Below are 20,276 nucleotides of genomic sequence, written 5' to 3' on the forward strand. Positions count from 1 at the left end.
TCTCTAGAACATCACCTGATGTTATATCTAGGTGATGTTCTGGCTGTTACCTGGGGACATTGGATTTTCTGGCCTGATAGCTTTCTGGTTGTCTGAGGCATGATACCCAGTTCACAAACTGATTGAGATACATTTAAAAAGCACTTACTTTCTCTGGCCCTATTATTCCCCTTGGAAAACTGTTCCAGAATCTCATAACTCAGCTTCTTAAGATTTCAAGCCTATGTTTATTAGGGGCCCGTTTATATCCATTTCTTCAGATGCCAGTTTTGTCCTTGAACTTAATTAGTTCTGATATTTACTCCCTTTACAGTGTACTAATATTCCTTCTCATAATTTCTTTTGTTTAAATCAAGCTTTTCGGTCTTGTCTCATAAGATAGAATCTTCGTTTCCCTGATTATCCCCATATCCTAGCAACTTATGAAAACTGGGTCATGACCAACACCCAGAAATTACAGTTTTCAAAAGGGTTCATTACTCTATCCAGTTTCAGTTTGACCGAGACACAAGTAGGGAGAGTGATTAGCATAAGGTCAGACAAACCACAATTCTCCTGACTTCAAGTTCTTTTGTAATCTATCAGGGACATGAGTTCTGAAAGGCTTGTGGTTTATAACTTGGCATTACATCAATGCACATTTATATACCTATATATCATCTTCTGGAGGGGAAGAATGGCCTTGTAGTTAAGAGGGTACATTAGAAATCTGGAGACATGGCTTTGAATGCCAGGTCTGCCATAGGAAACAGAGGTAACTTGGGCTCGTCCTTTAGTGTTTTGCCACATTTCACCAATTTTAAAATGGGGACAACAATCCTCCTCTTCTTGCCTCTTTTTCTTTCCCACATATTTGCTTGCATTCTATGCTCTCAAACCAGGCACCTCCTTTCCAGGTATTCCTGGTGCCTGGGCCTCTGAAGTCCAAGAGTGTCTGTGACTCTGAAGCTGCAGTTAAAAATAGCCCATACTCTTCTGAAGTCTACTTTAAGGGTCTATCATAAAAGCTGTTAGTCAGTAAGCACGCTAGGAACCAGAATTCCTGAGACCTGCAGCCCATTGATTACATTAAAAATGTTCTCTGTCATCAAACTAAACCCAGGGACGAGCAGTAAAGCCAGGGATGTTTAACTGCAAAGCTGCATTCTGGCTTCTGGTTTTCAAGTCTTTGCCTAGTTGAAAACCAAGTCAAAGCTTTATTATTATTGTTATTTATAATATTATTATTATTATTATTATTATTTAAAAATAGACACAATTTAACACATTTTCTTCACCAGTTTTCAATTCAGAAGGCAATTTTTGATCAGCTAGTACTGCACAGAAACAGCACTAGCACTGGAAGCCCCAACAGCCTCTTAGCTGGAGTGGTCCTGGTAATAACAAATGCTATCATTGTCCTTCCCCAGCAATCCAAGTGCAGAAGGTTGAGACTGAGACAGAAATAGAGAGCACTCTGTTGAGCTGAGGTGAAGCAATGATATTTATGGGAGTAATTATCACAGAGAAAAACTGGAAAAATATGATTACAGCAAATTGTAACTCTCTCAGATATGTTCTTCGTTGTAAGAAATAGCTCAGCTGAGACCAAACCAATATGAACAACAGACTGCGAAGTGTCAGACACTGATTCTCTGGAGGCTGATACCATCAGACCCTCTGAGCAGAACATGATCCAGCTTTAGCATATCAGGGAGCTTGGTGTCAGCAGCCTGTGCTTCTTCCCAGGCATTCTACTCACTTCAAAACAACCTAACAAAATGTGAGCTGCAGGACTCCCCACTGGAAAAGCTGACCTGGAGATGCTGTCCCTAATGACCACCAGTAGGAGAGGCAAGTGTCTCTCAGAGTCAGTCGGTTCTCCTGCAGTCTTCCGTCAGCAGTTGTAGCCGTTAGTGCTGCTGGGCAGCTCACACTGGGGTTTCAAAGAGCGGCTGTGCAGATGTAGTAGGGTGACTGCACAACACCCATCTCTGCGCTGGCACTGCCTTCCCATTGGACACCTCTCTTGGCTTCAGCTGCTCTGTTTGACAAATGCATGATGCCTTTGGAGGGCTTCTGCCATGAGTGCAGCCATGGATTCACCTCGGCCTGTGAGGAGTGAGGAAGTACCCTGGTGATGGGTTCTACTGAAGGAACCACAACAACCCAAAACAGAGCATGAGGCCAAAATCTGTAACAGCGTGTTGAGTTTTAAAGACCTTAAGGAAAACTAACTATAAGCTCTGCAAGCTTGGAGGGTTATGTCAAAGGAGAAGACATAGCTAAGAAAAGCAACCCTCAGAAGTCATGACTGCTCTGGCAGCATTTCTGTGTGCCCTGTATGCAGAAGGGTCTGAACATAGATTGTGCAGACAGGTTTTGTGCCTTCATATTAATGTGTTGTCTTGGCTTAATGCAAGTCAGCTGCACTAGGGTAAATGTTGTTTTACCAAGTCAATTATATTTGTGGAGGGATTTTCACCACACTCCCATGACAGAATATTTTACGTTTCATGCAGCTAGTATCTTGCAACTGATGTTTAGAAATTTTTAGACGCAATAATCAATATTGTGCAAAAACCAAAATATCACTTAATAAAGTAGTCAACTGTTTTCACTTAAATAGTGTACCTACGCCATGGATCAGAGGCATCAAAGAAGTTCTTCAGGTGTCTTGAGAGCTCTGTAGGTGTTATTGCTGCTCTCAAACAGTCTGTGAGAAGAATTATAAATGGTATTTACCTTTTAATTAAACAAAACATCTTGCAAATTAAAGACATGCTCTTGCACACCAAAATTTAGTTAGCATCCATTTTTGTTGTGCATCCTATGGCTCTCTAACAGCCTATTGAGTCCACAGCCATCTGAACACGCATTGCTGGTTCCATATTCCCTTACATTTTTGGCATTGTGTGTTAGATTTTATCATATCTAAGGGGGAGAAGAATCTGTAACTGACTGCTAATACTTAAGCAGATCTCCTGCTTAATATTCTTTTTCCTTGCAAACCCCCTCAAAATATATTGGTGTGTCCTGACAATGGCAGAGGAGCAGTTTTGGACACCTGTGTGACATACGTCTTGCTATCTTACGCAGAAAATTTGACAGTGAATGACAGAACACCTTAGAGGGATCTAAGAAGATGATAAAGGCAACAGCTTTCACATGAATACAGAGTCTAGTTCCTAAGAGTTACAAGCTTTTTTTACATGCATCCTTGTTATTTGACATTTATAATTCACTGTAGTGCTGAATCTCTGTCATTCTCTCACCGTCAGGTTCTCTACACGTGGTTGTATGTCCTTTCTAATTAGTATATCTATTTGAACATTTAATCTCATCTTTCCACTTTATTATGCAATTGCATTTTGGTCTGTTATGTACCAACAAATGCTTTTGGTATAACATATATAGTTCTATGTTGCTTCTCTCTCTAAACAGGTGCTGGTATCTTTTCTTTTTCTGGTTGTAAACCCATTTTACCCTAAAAATGATATTAATTCACAATTGATTTTAATAATAGGTAAAACTAAATTTCCTGCAGAGAAACATTAACCCTTGAGATTATATTTTTTTATATATACATATACTGTACATATTTTATTGCGTATAGCATCTTCCTCATAGGGAACACCTAAGACCTTTTCAGAGGCATTGATGCCTTTGCAACACTGATAAACATTAGACCTATTTTATTCTTGGAGAAACAGTACAGAATTATTGCAGAACTTGCTCAAGGTAAGCAAAGAAAACAGTGAGACAGCTGCAGACAGAGCAAGCCTCAAGATCTCAGCACCTGACCCAAAGCCCAGTGGAAAACACAATCAATATGAAAAGCAGGTTGCATCTGCAGGCCCCAGTTCCAGGGCTGACCTTTCACCACTCGCTCATCATTTTGCATTAGCAACTTGGGTGGTGCTGTGCCATCGCCTGATATTCCTGTTTATTAATTAACTTAGTTGAGATTTAGTTCAATTGAAATGAAAGCTTTTAAGTGTAATGTTGAAACGGGCAGTGAAGGACACATCCTTTAGTAATAGTCATAGTGATACTGAAGTGAAATAAAGGATTTATTTTAATGTTTTAAATACTATGGCTTTGTATTTGAAGTAGGAAATATTCAAGTGGTTGTACTGCTTAAAGCACAGAATAAAAGAGAATAAAGTGGCTGCTATTTGTGTAGTAGAATCAAAACTTCCCTTCTACTTGTATTTAATAAAATATCTTAGGGGAGAATTCAAAGCAAACTTTTCACAGCTTTCAGCTGATCAGGGAAAAATATATTAATACAAATACTGAAAACCATTTTAAATGCTCTTAACTTGTGGTTTTGACAGATGTCAGCTTTACTTTGAGAGGAAAACAAAACCCAGTAGCAGATCAGAAGAACTCACTCATACAGTTTAGAAGAGTATACAGTAGTGATAAAGACTATTTTAAAGAAAAAGAGAGATGCACATGGATATCTGTCGGTTGTTCATACTGTTCAGCGGAAGAGCTGGGAATGTTACAAGCAACTAGCTCTGTGCTGACAGCCTCAAACTCTAGGAACACAGGGCAGATCCTGCACTGCCTCCTCTAAAGGTTTCCTATTTAGTCACGCAGTATTTTCAGTGGGGAAGAAAATCTGCTCAGGCCACTACTTTCACAAATATTGATCTTTACTTCTGCTTATGTATAAAGCAGATGTAAGCAGCACAAGAGAGATTTTGTTTAGGTGCTGGTTTTTTTTTCCTTGGGTCTTATTATCGATCTACAAAGTTCTACTTGGTTTACACAAGTTTAATGAAAGAAATGAAAGAAACAAAGTTTGTTTGTGGAGCTCCCTAGTCTTAGCAACTTTTTCAGATGACTCTGATGGTGCTGTTTGGGGGTTTACCTCTTTATGTTGCTTTAAATATCTTCTAAAATATAGGCCTAGTAGCACCTATTCAAAAAGTAATCTTATGAAGAGATGGCCTGGAAAATATAAATAGCATCAAATAGCATCTAAATGTTCCTAAATACAAAGTGGAACGTAAGTAACTAATTTATCAATTGTAAATTAATAAGAAAATATATGTATAATATTTTATACTTATATTCTCACTGTACTTATATACATATATACATGATAATCTTTAAGAACCACACTAGACATCCCTTCTCTCCTTTAATTTCTGACATGGGAAAAATTCTTATTCAGTCAGGGAAGATTTTCAGTAAGCAGAAAATGATTAAGGATTTTAGAATACATTGCGCAGGTCAGAAGTGTCTTTGGAAACAAGATAACTCTGTGAATTTTCAGGATTTTTTCTACAGCAGCTGAATATGAATTGGAGAGTTTCCAAACCCAATAAAAACAATGCATCGTCACAGCCATACTCACAGAAAGCCATGTCACAGCCCTGAGGAAACGGTCAGAAAGGCTATAACTTCAATGCAAAAGTTTGGGTAGCCTAACAAGTAGAGTAGAAAGTTCTTTCATGAATGTGAAATGTAGTTTTTCTTTGAAGATAATCTGGTTTTTGATTTAAGAGTTCCCTCTGTCACAAATCTCTGTTTTGCTGGCTTATTTGCCTGGTCAGGCTTACTATTGCCATTTCTGAGATCTGGGAGTGCAAATCTCCACTTCCAGCACCCTTAAATGCTGAGTTCTTCCAGCATTTAGCAAGCATAAATCAGGCCATGCAATGGAATTACCTCTCACATTCTGCTTTATTGCAGAGAATCTCTGCTTTGCCCTAAGGCAGGTGGGCTGCCCCCCGAGGATCAAACAAGCAGGCTTCTCAGAACCCATGTCTTAGCTTAGGTCTGCAGTAAAATGAAGTGCACTTTGTACTTGTGAACATTTACATACAGTATCCGAGGAGTGCTGCAAGAGAAAGTTCAGTAGTATGAGCATATGTATCATTCTCTTTGATATATCTCTCCTATTTTCTGATCCCATTACTTCAGATCAGCTCTAAGTCTCATATCTAAACAGTCAGTCCAAAGGGAAAGTTCCTATTTACAGGCTGGATTAAGGAGTTGTAACAAAAGGCAAGGCAGAAAGCCATTCATTTACTATGAAAAATAATTCCTTTGTATGTTATCACTTGCCAGCATCTTCCAAATCTTTTTCTTTGCTTTGCTTCCTCTCCAAACATAAAGTAGAATAGGAAGTTCCCGTTTCACAGAATGGATCAAGAAAAGGAAAAAAGCATATTGTGCAATTTTCCCTTTTTGCCTCTAATGGGTTTACTTTTGCTTCACCCCTCAGGGCTCCTGGAAGCATATGTGTTCAGCTGAAATGCCTCGCTGCTGCCTTGTTAGACCTTTTCCCAAGACTTTTCCTAAGAAGTGGGTATTGGGAAGAGAATGAGACTGGAAGTGAGGGAAATGCTGGAACAGAGTTGCACTCAGCCGAGCCAAGGACCAGTCCCTCTCCACAGCACAGGCAAATGGAGGAGATGTCCCAAGCACTGGTAGAGGGGGCAGGCAGTGGGTGGAGAAACACAAGGAACAGCAAGAGCTGCAGCAAGAGAGGATGAAGCAGGTTCAGTCCAAAAGGGTCAGTAATGGAGGGAGCATGGTGGGGACCAGGGAGCCTCTTCTCTCAGGCAGCCACTACACAAGACGTCCTGACAGGGCCTCCTGAAACAAGCACTGCAAGTCCCCAAGGACTTAGCAAAAGAGAGGTGAAAAAGGATTGCTCCATCTTGGATTATTTATTTTGTGCAGGCAAGCAAAGATAGGAAACAATTAAGGGTACAATTAAGGGTTAGTTGAGAGTAATCAAAACTCTCCAATTTTGAGATCAGAATGTTTGCTTTAATTTCTTTTTCAATCATTTTGTGTACTATAGCACTTTTGGAAACAAAAAACATAATTTCAAAAGGGCTGAAGGGCAACATTTTACAATTTGTAATTATTAATTAAAAAAAATGAACAAGAAATAAGCTTGTGATTAAACAAAAGTTAGTGGTACGTAAAGATGAACTTTTTAAAAAGAAAATTCCCAATGATACACCTGAATGGAGAAAAACTTAAGGCAGGCAGAACAAAATGAAGTCAGAGGCAAAGCATTACTTCGTGAATCTTTACTCAGGCTAATTCCCCACGTTTGACTTAGATATGTAAGGTTTTGTCCAATGGAGCTTAAAAACTTAAAATTCTCATTAACTTTTACTCCTTGCAACTTGCCACAAGCCAGTCCACAGCTTAGTAAACTCTTGCCTGCACCAGAGGCTCCGGCCTCAGGCCCAAGACACTGCCTGGGCATCACACCCCTTTGTCAGCACAGCCCTGGCAGGCCCTACAACCCTCCATTTCTTGCACATGCTCCTGTGTCTACTTACAGCTCCGTTTCGTGGCTCTTCTCATCCACCCCAGCACTTTTCTTCACCTTCTGGTAAAATTCCTCTGCACCAAACTCTACCCTGGCAGGCAGGCTCAAGCTAAGTAATTTCCAAGCCTAATGGCCTCTTCGGTGTGTGTATTAACCCAAATCACCTGCCTGAGCCACCCAGGGTGAATGATCTCTCATTACCTCTGCTCTAGGAGATGGATAACACCATCCTGACAGCTCAGGGTGGGTTTCATCTATACAGAGACTTTCGTGATAAAACAATTAATCATGTCAACCAGCATTTTTCATTAGTACATCAATGTGGGCAGAGTATTTTTAATAGCATTCATTTCTCATCGGTGCCTGTTTGGTTCATCTTACTTATAGTCTCACAATTAACTGAATTACCAATTTTAGAGACTGTAGGGAATTTCTTCCACATTTTTCCATTTTTCCGCAATTCATCATAACAGTGGCAGAGATTCTTGAGACGTTTTGCTCTTATCTGTAAAATGACTCTCCAGCAAATTTTATTTGAGAGAATCCCTACTCTAGCACATGAATACTGACCTTGTTGCCACCCAATCTCTTTTACTGGCTCGTTATTGTTGTGGCATTTGTCTCTTGCTCTTCATCTCATTAGTGTAAGGCTCTGAGATATGTTGGAAGGCCCGTGGTATGAGGTGTGGTGTACAGAAGATACTCAGTAGACAAACACACTTGACTGCAGCAGTAGGGAACTGGCTTTGATGGCTCAAACGGTCTCTTCCCATGTGAACTTCCCAAAGACCTCTCCCGTCTTCCAGTAGAGCTGCTACAGCACTTCTGTCTTATTCCAGTAGGAGTCGAAGATTAAAGCATGTCTTTCCTTTTGCTTTCCTCCATTCAAGCATGAAGAGGTACATGACCAATGTGAGCTCCTTCCCCAGAAAAAATAAGAGAAATCCTTAATTTCTCTTGGAACAATGCAAGTTCCACTAGAATGCCACATAGCTTCTCCTTTGCCTTTCCTAACTCTCTTGCCTTTTTGGAAACCAGGAGAAGTCATCACAGCTTTTAAGTGGTCATAGCTACTGCAATACAAGGTAGTGCATTCCACATTAAATCAGTGTTAGGATGAGAGACAAATACAATCTACGAAACAAATAATTTGTTGTGAAAATTATTAAAATTCATAGCTTAGAGGTGTGAATGCTTCTTTAAGAAAGGTACTTATGTTATCCCCAAAATAGCACCAGTACCATGTGATGTTCCAGTTGCTATGGTTACCACAAATTTGTTATTTAATAGCAAAGAAAATAGATGCACAAAACATGCTAATTATAACTGGTACAAATTTTTCTAAATGTTTTATATGAATATGCATGCATGTTTTATGCATAAGGAATAGGAAAGCCCTTTTTCAAATAATTCTTCAAGTTTTTAGAAGCATTTTAGTAACTGGTGGGGAAGTATATTGTGTGGCTCTCTGCAACAGAGGAAAAGGAGACTGAAAAAATGAAGATGGGCACTTTGTCTAAAATCATGCAGTTTTCTGAAAACCCAAGATGTTTACATTTTTTGAACCCTCATATGTTCCCAACCACATTTCCTTTTTTTCTTTTCCTCTTTGCTATGTTTAAAGGATTCCCACTCTGGATTGAAGTCCCTGAGAAACAGTTGCAGGACCATTTAAAGTGAAGTTTTATTTTATGAAATCATAACGCTCATATAACCCCAATACAGAAACAGAAGTGCTCCAGTCACTGCCAGAATCGATACTGCTCGACACAACTGCAGCCTCCCTCTGCCTGGAGCTCCTGGGCTCCTGCCTGTGTGTAGTGGTGCACAGAATCCACAGGCTGGTCCTTGCTGCTCCTGCTGGTGCTGGCTGACAGCAGGATGTGCCTCAGTGTGCCCCACTGCTGCAAGCTCCTGCTGCAGGGTCTGGGGGGATCTCCATGGGCTTGGGGCTCAGATGGCACTTGGCAAAAGCACAACCTGTGAGCACAGCACAGAAAGATGGTGGACTTGTGCATGTTACAAGGAGAAATACACAGGGCTGGCTCTAGTTGTGCAGAGGAGAGATGGAAGTGATTTGTATGCGAACAGATCTCTTATAATTTCCCTTTCCTTTCTGTTCTCTGCCAGATACTCTCAGAGATAAGTCTAGAGGACACAGTGCATACAGTACTTTAAGTGCTGGATCTGTAAAACTCGTCAGCCTGACAAGGTCCTGGGGAGGAGCAAGAGTAATCTTATTCCTTTCTTAGTCTGTCTGTGGCACGGTGAAAAGACTCGCAATACTAAATTAAACAGAGATATGATTGTGAGTTGTGAGAAGAAAGCTGCACAGCACTCATGCTGGCAGCGGCACCATGAGCAGAGCCAGATGCTGTTCAGGGCTCAGCTGGGTCGGTGCCTCACCACCCAGTGCTGGGCAGCCCTGGCCACTCATCTGAATTCCCACCTCTTCCCAGAGAGAGGAGGATGATGCACATGCCTTTGGGACAGGAGTATCATATGGCGGACTCTGCCGCACTCGAGGGTCATTGCTGAAAATGTCACTACTGTCACTTGAAATCAAGCCCTCTCCTCTCACAGAGGCTTTTATCTCTTCCTTTACGAGGATGCAACAGCCGCAGGCAGAGCTAAAGTCATGCGCACGCGTTTCACTGCCAAATGGCTGTATTTAATGGCACGGGTACTGAAGGCACTTACTTATGCTGCTGGTTTTTCCCTCTCACACCCAGAGAAAGGAAGAAATGCTAGCTGGCTGCTGTATTTCAGATGTTTGCAGCATGTCAGTGATACCAACCGAAAAACCTTCTCTGTGGCTTGCTGTCATGCCGTGATTGATATCAGCTGTAACAAGAAAAAATGTTATGGCATTGTAATTCCGCTTGACGCAAGGTAGTCTTTGATCTTTACCATTTTGCAAAGATTATAACATACACTTAGTTTGATAAATAATACCCCTTCACCGGAGTCACAGAAAGTGGAAAGAAAATTGGCAACTAAACTTTTGAAACTTCTCTGGTGCAGGTGTTGATGTTTTCAAAGTAAAAGGTTAAATAATAGGACTAAAGTACCACTTACCCACTTATAACCAGATATAAATAATAAAAACTTACCAGACCAGCTCTTTTTGTCTGATTTCTGTGCATGCATGTGCATCATAGCAGCAGTAGGATGGTCAGCTCCTGGCAGAAGGACTGCAGCCAGGAGAACAGCGAGGGGGCCAGGGAGTACTGGGGAGGTCATGACTCCCAGCCTCACACAGAAACAGGTGGGCATTCACTCTGGATTTACCTCATCTCTGTAGAGAAATTCTTCCAGAGAGATTCAGAGCTGTGGGAGCCAACACATAACAGCGCTCACTCACTCATCTGGCTATGGAATGTGCCTCCAGACAGGGATGGAGGCTTGGCTCTTCCAGCACCCCCAGGACAAACAACATAGAGCAACAGACATCCCCAACACATTTTCTTCAAATTATCACTTTAGGTGAGCTGGGATTTAAGTTTCCAGGTGCCTTTCTAAAGATCCTAATAAATAAATAAATTGTAATTCTATTGGGTTTGGTTTGCTTTTTAATTTGAAAGGTTATTGGGATTGTGACAAAAATGAGCAAACCCCAGCACCGTAGTTGTGAGAAAGTGTTCTCATCAGGTAACCATTTATTAAAACATTTTAACCAGCTGGTATGAATATGATTGTCATAGGAAAATGACAGGGAAATATGTGCTCCCATCTGCACTATTGAGCTAGGAAACATTCTACTGTAGGAGTTTTTCTGTATTATTGTTGCACTTCCATGCACAGTGCAGTGCACCTGAGCATGACCCCTCCCTTGGCGGGGACTGGGGATGGAAGCAGGACCCCGAAAGGGGAGACACAGCCCCATCTGCTCCTCTGCTTTGCAGCTTTGCACTGCTCCGGGCTGCTCATCTAAGACCATGACTCTCACACAGCTCAGGGGGCAGTGCAGTTTTATTTCACCGAAAGCTGAATGGCCTTCAAGACAAACCTATTTACAATTGAGCTCAGGTTTCCGGCAGGGGTTTGCCAGGGTTGTCTCAAGGGGATGGGCACATTGGCAATGGGATTTAGCTTCCGATGGTACTCTGCCAAATCTGTGAAAGATTTTGCATGGCAAAAGCAGGGTGTAACTCCAAGGCCATGATTATTTTCTATGTAAATGTCTGTTTTGGTTTGTGCTTAAATGATTATCTGTCGTTGATTTGTGTGCCTAACTATAACTGCTTCAAGCTGTTTTCAATTATTCTGTTCTCAATATGATGCGATCCCAAGGATTAGCCATACCGAGTGCCACAAACCACCTTGCAGCAGCAGAATCATAAACTGAAGAGGATAAAAAGGATTTTAATAGGAGATTAAAGAGAAGAAGAGACTCACTGGATGACAGAAAAGAAGGAGTGCGCAGGCTTTGACTGCAGGAGAGATGTTTTGTTATGCCTTTGAGTGCACTGAAGACCCTAGGTTAATATAATAATTCTTCTTTCCTTATCATGCAGGTCTCTGGTAATGATTTCATAATTAGGGGTGTATTTAAAAAACAGGTTTGAAATAAAGCATGTGTTCTGGCTTTGCACTAAGAAGAGGCGGCTAGTCACAGGGTAATGTTGCACAGGGCTTGTCTCCTTGCTGCTGAATTCTCTTTGAAAGTTTTGTGTTTCTCTTTCTGTCTTTCTAGCTGAAAAACTTTGCCTTTAGAGAGAAGCTGTATTTCTCCTTGGCAATCCTCTCTTTCACCAGGATTGATATTTTAAGAGTAAACAATGTTCATCTACACCAAAACCTGTGTCCTGCACAGGGTCCTGAACCCTCCTAGACCTCGCTCCTCGGTAAAACAAAATACTGCTTGTCAACAGCAGCTCCAAGGTTTATCAGCTAGGATCGGTAATACACTCCTACAGCAATCAGGAGCTGAGAGTGCTTCAGTGCTTCTCTTTACATATACTAGGAAAGGTCTTCATATACTTGTGCTAAGATCCTAATTGTTGCAAAGTAATTAACTACATACACTCCTGCGGTAGCCATTTGTGACAGTATCCATCAACTGGGAAAATGTAACTTACTGAATTTCTAAGAACAGCCGTTAATATTCTGACTTTAAACCAATTTAAATATTTGAACTTTCTCAGTGCACAGTTGAGATGAATAATATGGAGAAGCACACTCAGATGGATTAAATCCTCTACGGATTCTATCAATACAGAGAGTAGAAAGAGAGATAAGACTTTTGTCTGACATACAAATATATATATATTTGTAGCAGATAAAATCAAATGTGTTATCACTATCTGCACTCTGCTATGTATATTTTAAAACATTATGAGTGGATAGGTACATACACAGCACTAGTTTACAAGAGATAAGCATCATTAATTTCCACACAGCTATATGTTTTCATGGGCTTTTTAACCTTTTAATATTAAGTAAAATAGCAACTACAGCACTCTTCTATATCCTTGGAAATATCACAGTTTTGAAAGATTTCTGTTTAAAACATAAGAAATGCCACTGCAGTAAAGATGGGGAAGTGAGGTACATGGTGTAGGAGGTTGGGTGGGGATTGGATTCCCAACTGATCTTCGGGACTTGCTCAATCTGAGCTGATGGAAGCCCCAGAGGGAGGTACAGCATCAGGTCTGCTGCAGAGTAGGAAGCTGGACCCAACGCCACCTGTCAGGAGGCTCTGGGGTGGGCAGGGCTCAGCCTCATCACACCAAACCCCTTTGGATGCACATGGCACTGCTAACTACTCCTGCCCGTGGCAGCAGGGGAAGCTTTTTGCCTGCCCTGGCACAGGCTTTCTGCCTGATCAGAGCTTCTGGGCATCTGAAAATCTGGTGACAGTGTGGAGTGATAACTCTCCTTCTGGAGACAGCTGGCTCACCTTAACATGAGAAACCTTTGTATTTCTTTTTCTAGGCCAGCATTCAAAAATCTGTCAGATCACTTTAATCTGTTGCATTTCAAGCAAATTCAAGTAAAATATGCCAGTCTCCAAAGCAAAGCTAAACTCTAAATGCCCTGGTACTGAATCTATAAGATCAATAAAAACAACAGGGATGTCTGCAGTAGCTTTTGCAGAACACAAAGTAGTTGACTCTCAACTAAGCTTTCATATAACTAGGCTTTTCCATGGTACACTATATCCTTGTAATCAGTCTTCAGTCTCTTCTCTAACTTTCAATAATAATAAGCTGCGATGAAGTTCGACCAAATGAAAAAAAAAATGGAGCATGCACAAAAGACCAAGCATTCCCATAGGGTGGTGGTGGCAAACAGTGTGAAACAGGATTTCAGGATTTCTAATCTGATGTTCTCCTATTGCCATATCATAGAGGGAGTGAACAATTATTTTCCAAAAAAGAAAGTCAGCTTTCCCTAGTTGCACTTCAGTTATCCTGGTTATGTTCAACATATTACTACTTTTAAACTGAAAAGAAATATGATCTGAATTTAGTTGAAGGGACATGGTAAATAGCTCAGATACATGTCAGAAGTCCACCTGAAAAATTATTTTATAACCTATCAAGCAATGTTCTCTGAGCTTCCATGAAGCAGGATTGGAACTTCTGTGTTTCAAAGTCCCCACTCCCAGTTACCATTTAAAGAAAAAGTCTTGTTTTTACATGGTCTAAAATCTACACCAGTAAAGCAGAATTTCCTGAATGCAGATAAATAAGCCCAGAGTTGTTTTGACATCACTTAAAAGGCAGGTACAGTTGTAACAAAAGAAGACAAAGAGATTTATCTTAGCTTGTGACTTGTATTTCTTATTAAGAAACATAGCAGAGAACAGCAGAGGGGGTGAGGTGCTAGGGGGGCGCGGTGGGCAGCAGAGGGGCAAACACACCCTCATGTGTGAGGGGATTAGAAACACCACTCCAAAAGGATCCAGTGAGCATGTATGTACAGTGAGTGCATCAAACCTCTGCAGCTCATATCTGAACTGCGAGAAAGCTGCTGACACCAAAGAGTGACTAAACAAAGATGAGAGACAGCAAGAGGGAGCAGAAAGAGATGGCACACTCCTGCTGATGGGGGCAGTCCCAGCTGCCTCAGCTGTGGCTTTTGCTTATGCAAAGCTAGCAAGGTGTGCATGCAAAGGCTCGCAGAAAGATGGAGAGGAGCATGGCTGTTTCCTACAGCACCTGAAAAGCACAGGTAAAAACAGAAATGCTTCAGTAAATACAGAGAGCACAGCCTGCAGTTTGGCAACCCGAAGAAATACCACTGTGAAGAGACAGCAAAAAGGAATGGATGCATTACCACCACTTGCTCTCCACACCAATGCTAATGTTTTGGGTATTGTCAAGCTCCCCACAGTAAATGCCCCTCACATGTGGGAGGCAGAAAGACAAGCTGCCATTGCTGGGCCAGCTCCTGCCCACCCGGCCCTCGCACTGACCATCTGACTTGCCAGTGCACATCAACCTTAAATAACACAGCAATGAAAGTGCTTTGAATTGTCATAAAAATATCAGAAATGTCTCAGACTAATGCCCGAATATATGTATTTCATGAGAATTGGGCCATTTGCTTGAGAAAACTCTTGAATCGAAAGAAAAATTTTATAAAGCAAAACCTCTTTTTTTTGCTGAGTGCCTTGTCTTTGGAAAGCAATAGAGAGCCCTCACTTTATCACAGAGCTTCCCTTCAGTCACAGCCCTGGGGTTGCTAGATATCTAATTCCTGTGATATACTTTAATGGGTGTCATTCCTTTTTAATAAGTCCAAACAAAACAGTTAATAAATCCTAAGAGCTTCCTATCAGTATATCTCTAATTCTTGGCTTTCGCTTCTTCAGCAGTGTTGATCATCTTCTCAAAACTCATGGCATTCTCATAACTCTCTTTAAATAATGATCTGTGTTTCAGGCTTTGATTCAGCGCTGACGGCAACTCTTCTGAATGTTTGGCTGCGCAGCGTCTGCCGCTGAGTCACATCTGATTTACACTTGAGATAAACCACATCATCCAGGGTAGCCTCTGACTCCAAAAGGAGCACCCACTAATCCACATTGCCAACAGGGTTTTCTATCACCATCAGTCTGGAGGATGCCAGCCTGGTTTTGGTCTCCATGGAGATTGTTATGAAATATTTTAATCTATCATCAATTGGTTCCCAAAAGGATCTTTGGGAGTTTAGCATCTCCATGGTCCTCACACCCCCTGAAAGAGGTGATAGCTATGGATTTCTCAGCAGGACAGGGAGGACTCTTTAAGAAGTCATCTTTTCCAGGGCTTAGGGGAAATCTCCAGGAGGAGATAGCTCTTACATGAGTGCACAGTGCATAAATCTTTCACAGTATTTTTTCCTTTTTTTTTTGTTGCCAATCCTTAGCACTTTTCTCCTCCCACTTTCTGGTGACATTGCAAAATATCCACACTAAAGTGCATTCTGTTAACAAAGTAAAATGGCAAAATGTGTATTTTAAGTGGAAATCTAAATTATATTCTTGCAAGAGCTGGTCAAAACCCACAAGCTGAACAACTCTTCATGGGAAAGGCAGATATTTCCCATCCACTGTAAATGAGACTATCGTTATGTATCAAAATGTGACTGAATAGAAAGAATTCAAAATAATAATAAATTAAAAGTGCAAACATGAGATTTCCAGTCATACTTCAACAGGTAGTGATCTGCTAGCAGCAGTTGTGGGTTTTACTACCTGGATCCACAGAGATCCTCTGTAGTTACCCTTTGCACAGTGGGACCACCACCAACTGCAGCATTGGCCTGACTGGACCTTTCCATCATAGCAAGCTCCCAGCAATGTCCTCTCAGCTTTAACTCAAGTTTTATTAGAGTAAGCGAGTTTGGTACTAAATACTGAAACTCACAGCATCTGGGGGGGCCAGGGAGTCTTCTGACACTTTATCTCACGTGATAAATCTCCCACGTTACGCAAATAGCTGGACTTTCCTGTGATTTCACTTTACATTTACAATGCATTTTATTGTGCTAGATGCTATCTTTAAGATAAAAAAATTAATAGTTAAAATCCTATTCTCTAGATCAAAGCATCTCTTCATTGTAACGAAACACTTTGACTCTTACCTAAGTTTTCTGTTCAAACTGTCCAAGAATTCAAGTGTTTCATTATAACAGAAGTGGGAGATGCTTTGATCTAGAGAATAAGAGGTTTCAAATATTTGCTTAATAGTTAACAAAGTTAATTATTCAAATAACAATAATAATATAAAAGTTGAGGACAATAAAGCAGCAGAATATTAAATAAGTAATAAAAAGGCATGAGTTGATAAACACCATGCCATAATCTCATAGTAATAATATTAATGAAGAATAACTGCTTATATTAGTATAATGCATACATGTGTGAGAATGAGTATAATATACTTCTACCCCATGAGACCAGATTGTGAGCTGAGCCTCAAACTATTAGTCAAAATAGGAAGATGGTACATGCTCCTAAAGCCTTAAAACGTAAGGCAAGAAACAGAAGTGGAGCACAGAAAAATAAATGGTGTCATACTTGGGAACATAGGATGATACTGAGTAACAGGACAGGCAGAAAATGAAGAGTTTAGCAGCGGTTAGGAAAAGAGGGCACAGAAAGTTTCACTATGGGATGGGGAGGAGGATGCAAGGCAGCTGCCTGCTGGATCACAGAATATGCTGAGTTGGAAGCGACCCACATGGGATCATTGAGTCCAACTCTTAGCCCTGCATGGGACCATCCCCAAGAGTCACACTATGTGCCTGAAAGTATCAGCCAAACTCTTCTTGAACTCTGCCACATTCAGTGGTGTGACCACTTCCCTGGGGAGCCTGTTCCAGTATGTAACCACCCTCTGGGTGAAGAATCTTTTCTTAATATCCAACCTAAACCTCCCCTGACACAGGTTCAGGCCATTCCCTGGGGTTCTGTCACTGGACACCAGAGGGAAGACATCAGTGCTTCTCCCTCTTCTTCCCTCTTCTTCCCTCATGAGGAAGTTGTAACTGCAATGAGGTCTCCATTTTCCCCTCAAAAGCGGATAGAGCTGGGGATGCAATTTTGGGCTCCCAGTATGTCAGAAAATGGAGCTGGCATCACAGTAACCCCAGCTAGCAGTACTGAGCAGCTGTCAATAACTGGAAGCAGACTGTGACAGTGTATGAAAACGAGGACACACAGGTAACTTTTGGTGCAATGCTGAAAGAGGAGATAAAAGAAGGATGGACATAAAATGGGAGATGGATGGCTCTAAGAAAATAGTACTTTCAGTGTCATTTTAAGTGGGCACCAAAAGGCCTATGTTGCATTTCTCAAGGTTGGACAAAAAATGTGTTGCACTAATTGAGACATAGAAGAGACTAGACAAGGGCCTTAGCCATGGGGATGGACAGGACAGGCAACATCTTAGAGATGCTAAGAAGTAGCAGCCACTGGGATTATGCCATATCCTGGAAGTGAGGACCTGAGAAGGGGTCTGAGTCAAAGATGACACACAAATTACAGATCTGAGTGACAGCCAGGGCGGTGAGGTTGTCTGCTGTGATCAAAGAGGGGACTAGCAGGGAAGACATGAATTGGGGAAGATTAAAAGTTCTGTCTCATCCACATTGAGTTTGAGTTGACAAACTGTCGCCTACATGAAATAACAGAGAAACAAGCCCAGAGATGAGGCTGGCCAGAGAAGACAGGTTGTGAGCACACAGGTAGATCTGCAAGTTAGCTGTACAGGGATGGTAGCTCATTGTGTGTTTGCAGATGAAATTACTCAGAGATGCAGAAAGGCACAGAGGACTAGATTCTATAAAACGAGCACAGAAAATAATAATGGTAGTGACATAGCATAAAATGATGTTGAAACAATAAATACAGATGAATAATTTAATTTCAAAAGTGCTTTCAGGTTTTCACTCTATCTCATTTTTCTAAATAGAATTTTCCAAAGGGCCATTTAAAAAATATTAATTTTTTTGAAGAAAATGTCATCAAAATTAATGTAATTTAATGAATATGTCAATTTTGACCAAAATCCTATTTTGCAGTGGAAAAATGTTTCAACAAAAAAAACCCAACAAAATTCAGACCAGTTTGCTTTTAGCTCTAAACATAGATCCTACTACTGTCAAGTAACATCTTTCATTATCTTCTTTATGTCTCAAACCACATTAAAAAGAGTCTAGAGGTTTTGCTGATCCTGTTGTAATCAATCCTGTCAGAGCTGTTATTGGATTTATCTTGGGATCTGAACACCAGCATTTTTCATTGTTGTTTTAGATTTTCTTCATGATTGTACAGCTAAACAGTCAAGAGTATAAGAAAATCTAAAATATGCTAAGCTGAACAAATAAAATTATTAAATGACTATAAAATTATCTATAAAGATTTCTTGGCTCCAAAAAACCATCAATTACTTATTTAGTGGACTTCAATGAAATGCAGGTCTATCTAGGTACGAATTAATTTTAAAATTATGTCAGAGTAAGGTGTGCTCATACTTACTTGGCTTCATTTGGTATAGAGGTGTTTAAACATTTATCAAAATAAAAGCATGCAAGCATGGTAGAGTAAAGTGACACCATGAATGAAATCAGGCAAGATTCTAACACTGCAGAAAACCCACCCAAATCTGAGCACCAACGTGCCTGAGCCTTTCAGAGCCCTGTATAAAACTGCTCAGCTGATGCACAGTGCTGCTTATAAATCATGCATACGTCTTGTAGGCTTCAGTGCAGTATGGACAATAAAAGGGAATTAGGATGCTTAATGAGGTGAGATGCTCCCTACAAACTGGTGTCTGTCTTTCCTTATTTCTCACACTCTTTAGGAAATAACTGTCTTTCTTTTTCTTGTCTTTCATAATTTCTCTGATTAACAAGGATCCCAGTTTTTCCTACTAAAGTGTATGATTAGCTACAGCATTAGGCACGTGCAAATGATCCATCTTCCCATTTTGAATATTATACATGCTCTCCATAGCACTGTGAGCCTGACTGTACATGTTAGACAGGTTTGCATGGGCTATCTCTACTACTGCTGTCATATTTCCCCAAAGCACATGCAGCTGGTTAAAATTCCCTAACCGAAGTTGCCCTCCCTGCACGCAGGGGACAGAAGCCGATCTGCCCAGCACTGCCTGTGGGCTCGCTGCCCCCTCATTGCCTGCACGTGCCATTAGACGGCGTCACACATAACACCACATCAGTTGCGTCATTAATAAAATGACAAAATAAAACCTGAATTACCACTCTCGGATATGGTTTACCAGAACATTAATACATTTCTTGGGCTATTGAAGTCATTCAGCCTTTGCAGTCATGGCTCACAATGCACCCGATGTATTATTAATGTCCCAGTAAAGCACACCCTGTTGTGTCTTAATGTTATGGCATAAGATGCCTGGAAAAGTAAACAGCTATGTAAAGCAGAGAGTGATGACTGTTAGAGAGATGAATGGGGGGACATTACGGTTTTGCTCACCGTGCCTATGGCTCCAGCAGTCTCACGGATGCCTCAGTAAGGTTTCACTGTGTATATTCTGCAGAAGATTTTTTTCCCGAGTGTTTCTAAACATCTATTATTTATAAACCACTGCTGCTCTGCATGATGCTTCATGGGTAAGTAAGGGAAACATTTCCTGCCCTGAGGAGCTTACACTGGCTGCTCCAGGTGCCATGACCGTGCATGGGACCAGGCAGGCAGGCAGAGGTGCAGGCAGGATATCTGTTTGCTGTCCCCAGCCCCGCTGCACCCACCTCCCCATACAGGCCATGCTGGCCCTGGCAGAGAAGGACCCAAATAAATCAAGGCAGCAGCATCATTTTGGGCTGCTAGCGTTTCTATGCTGCTTATGCAGAGTCTACATCTGAGATAAGCTGTACCTCTCTGAAACAAGTGCTCAGATAATCTGTATCCTCATGTAATTCACTGCTATGCCTGGTGCTGCAGCTGCTGCTACATAATTTTCTCCCTCCCAAAACAGCTGTGGATCCAGCAAATTCCTTCAGTCTTGGA

This window comes from Chiroxiphia lanceolata, chromosome 9 (assembly GCF_009829145.1).
Source record: "Chiroxiphia lanceolata isolate bChiLan1 chromosome 9, bChiLan1.pri, whole genome shotgun sequence".
Taxonomy (NCBI): Eukaryota; Metazoa; Chordata; class Aves; order Passeriformes; family Pipridae; genus Chiroxiphia; species Chiroxiphia lanceolata.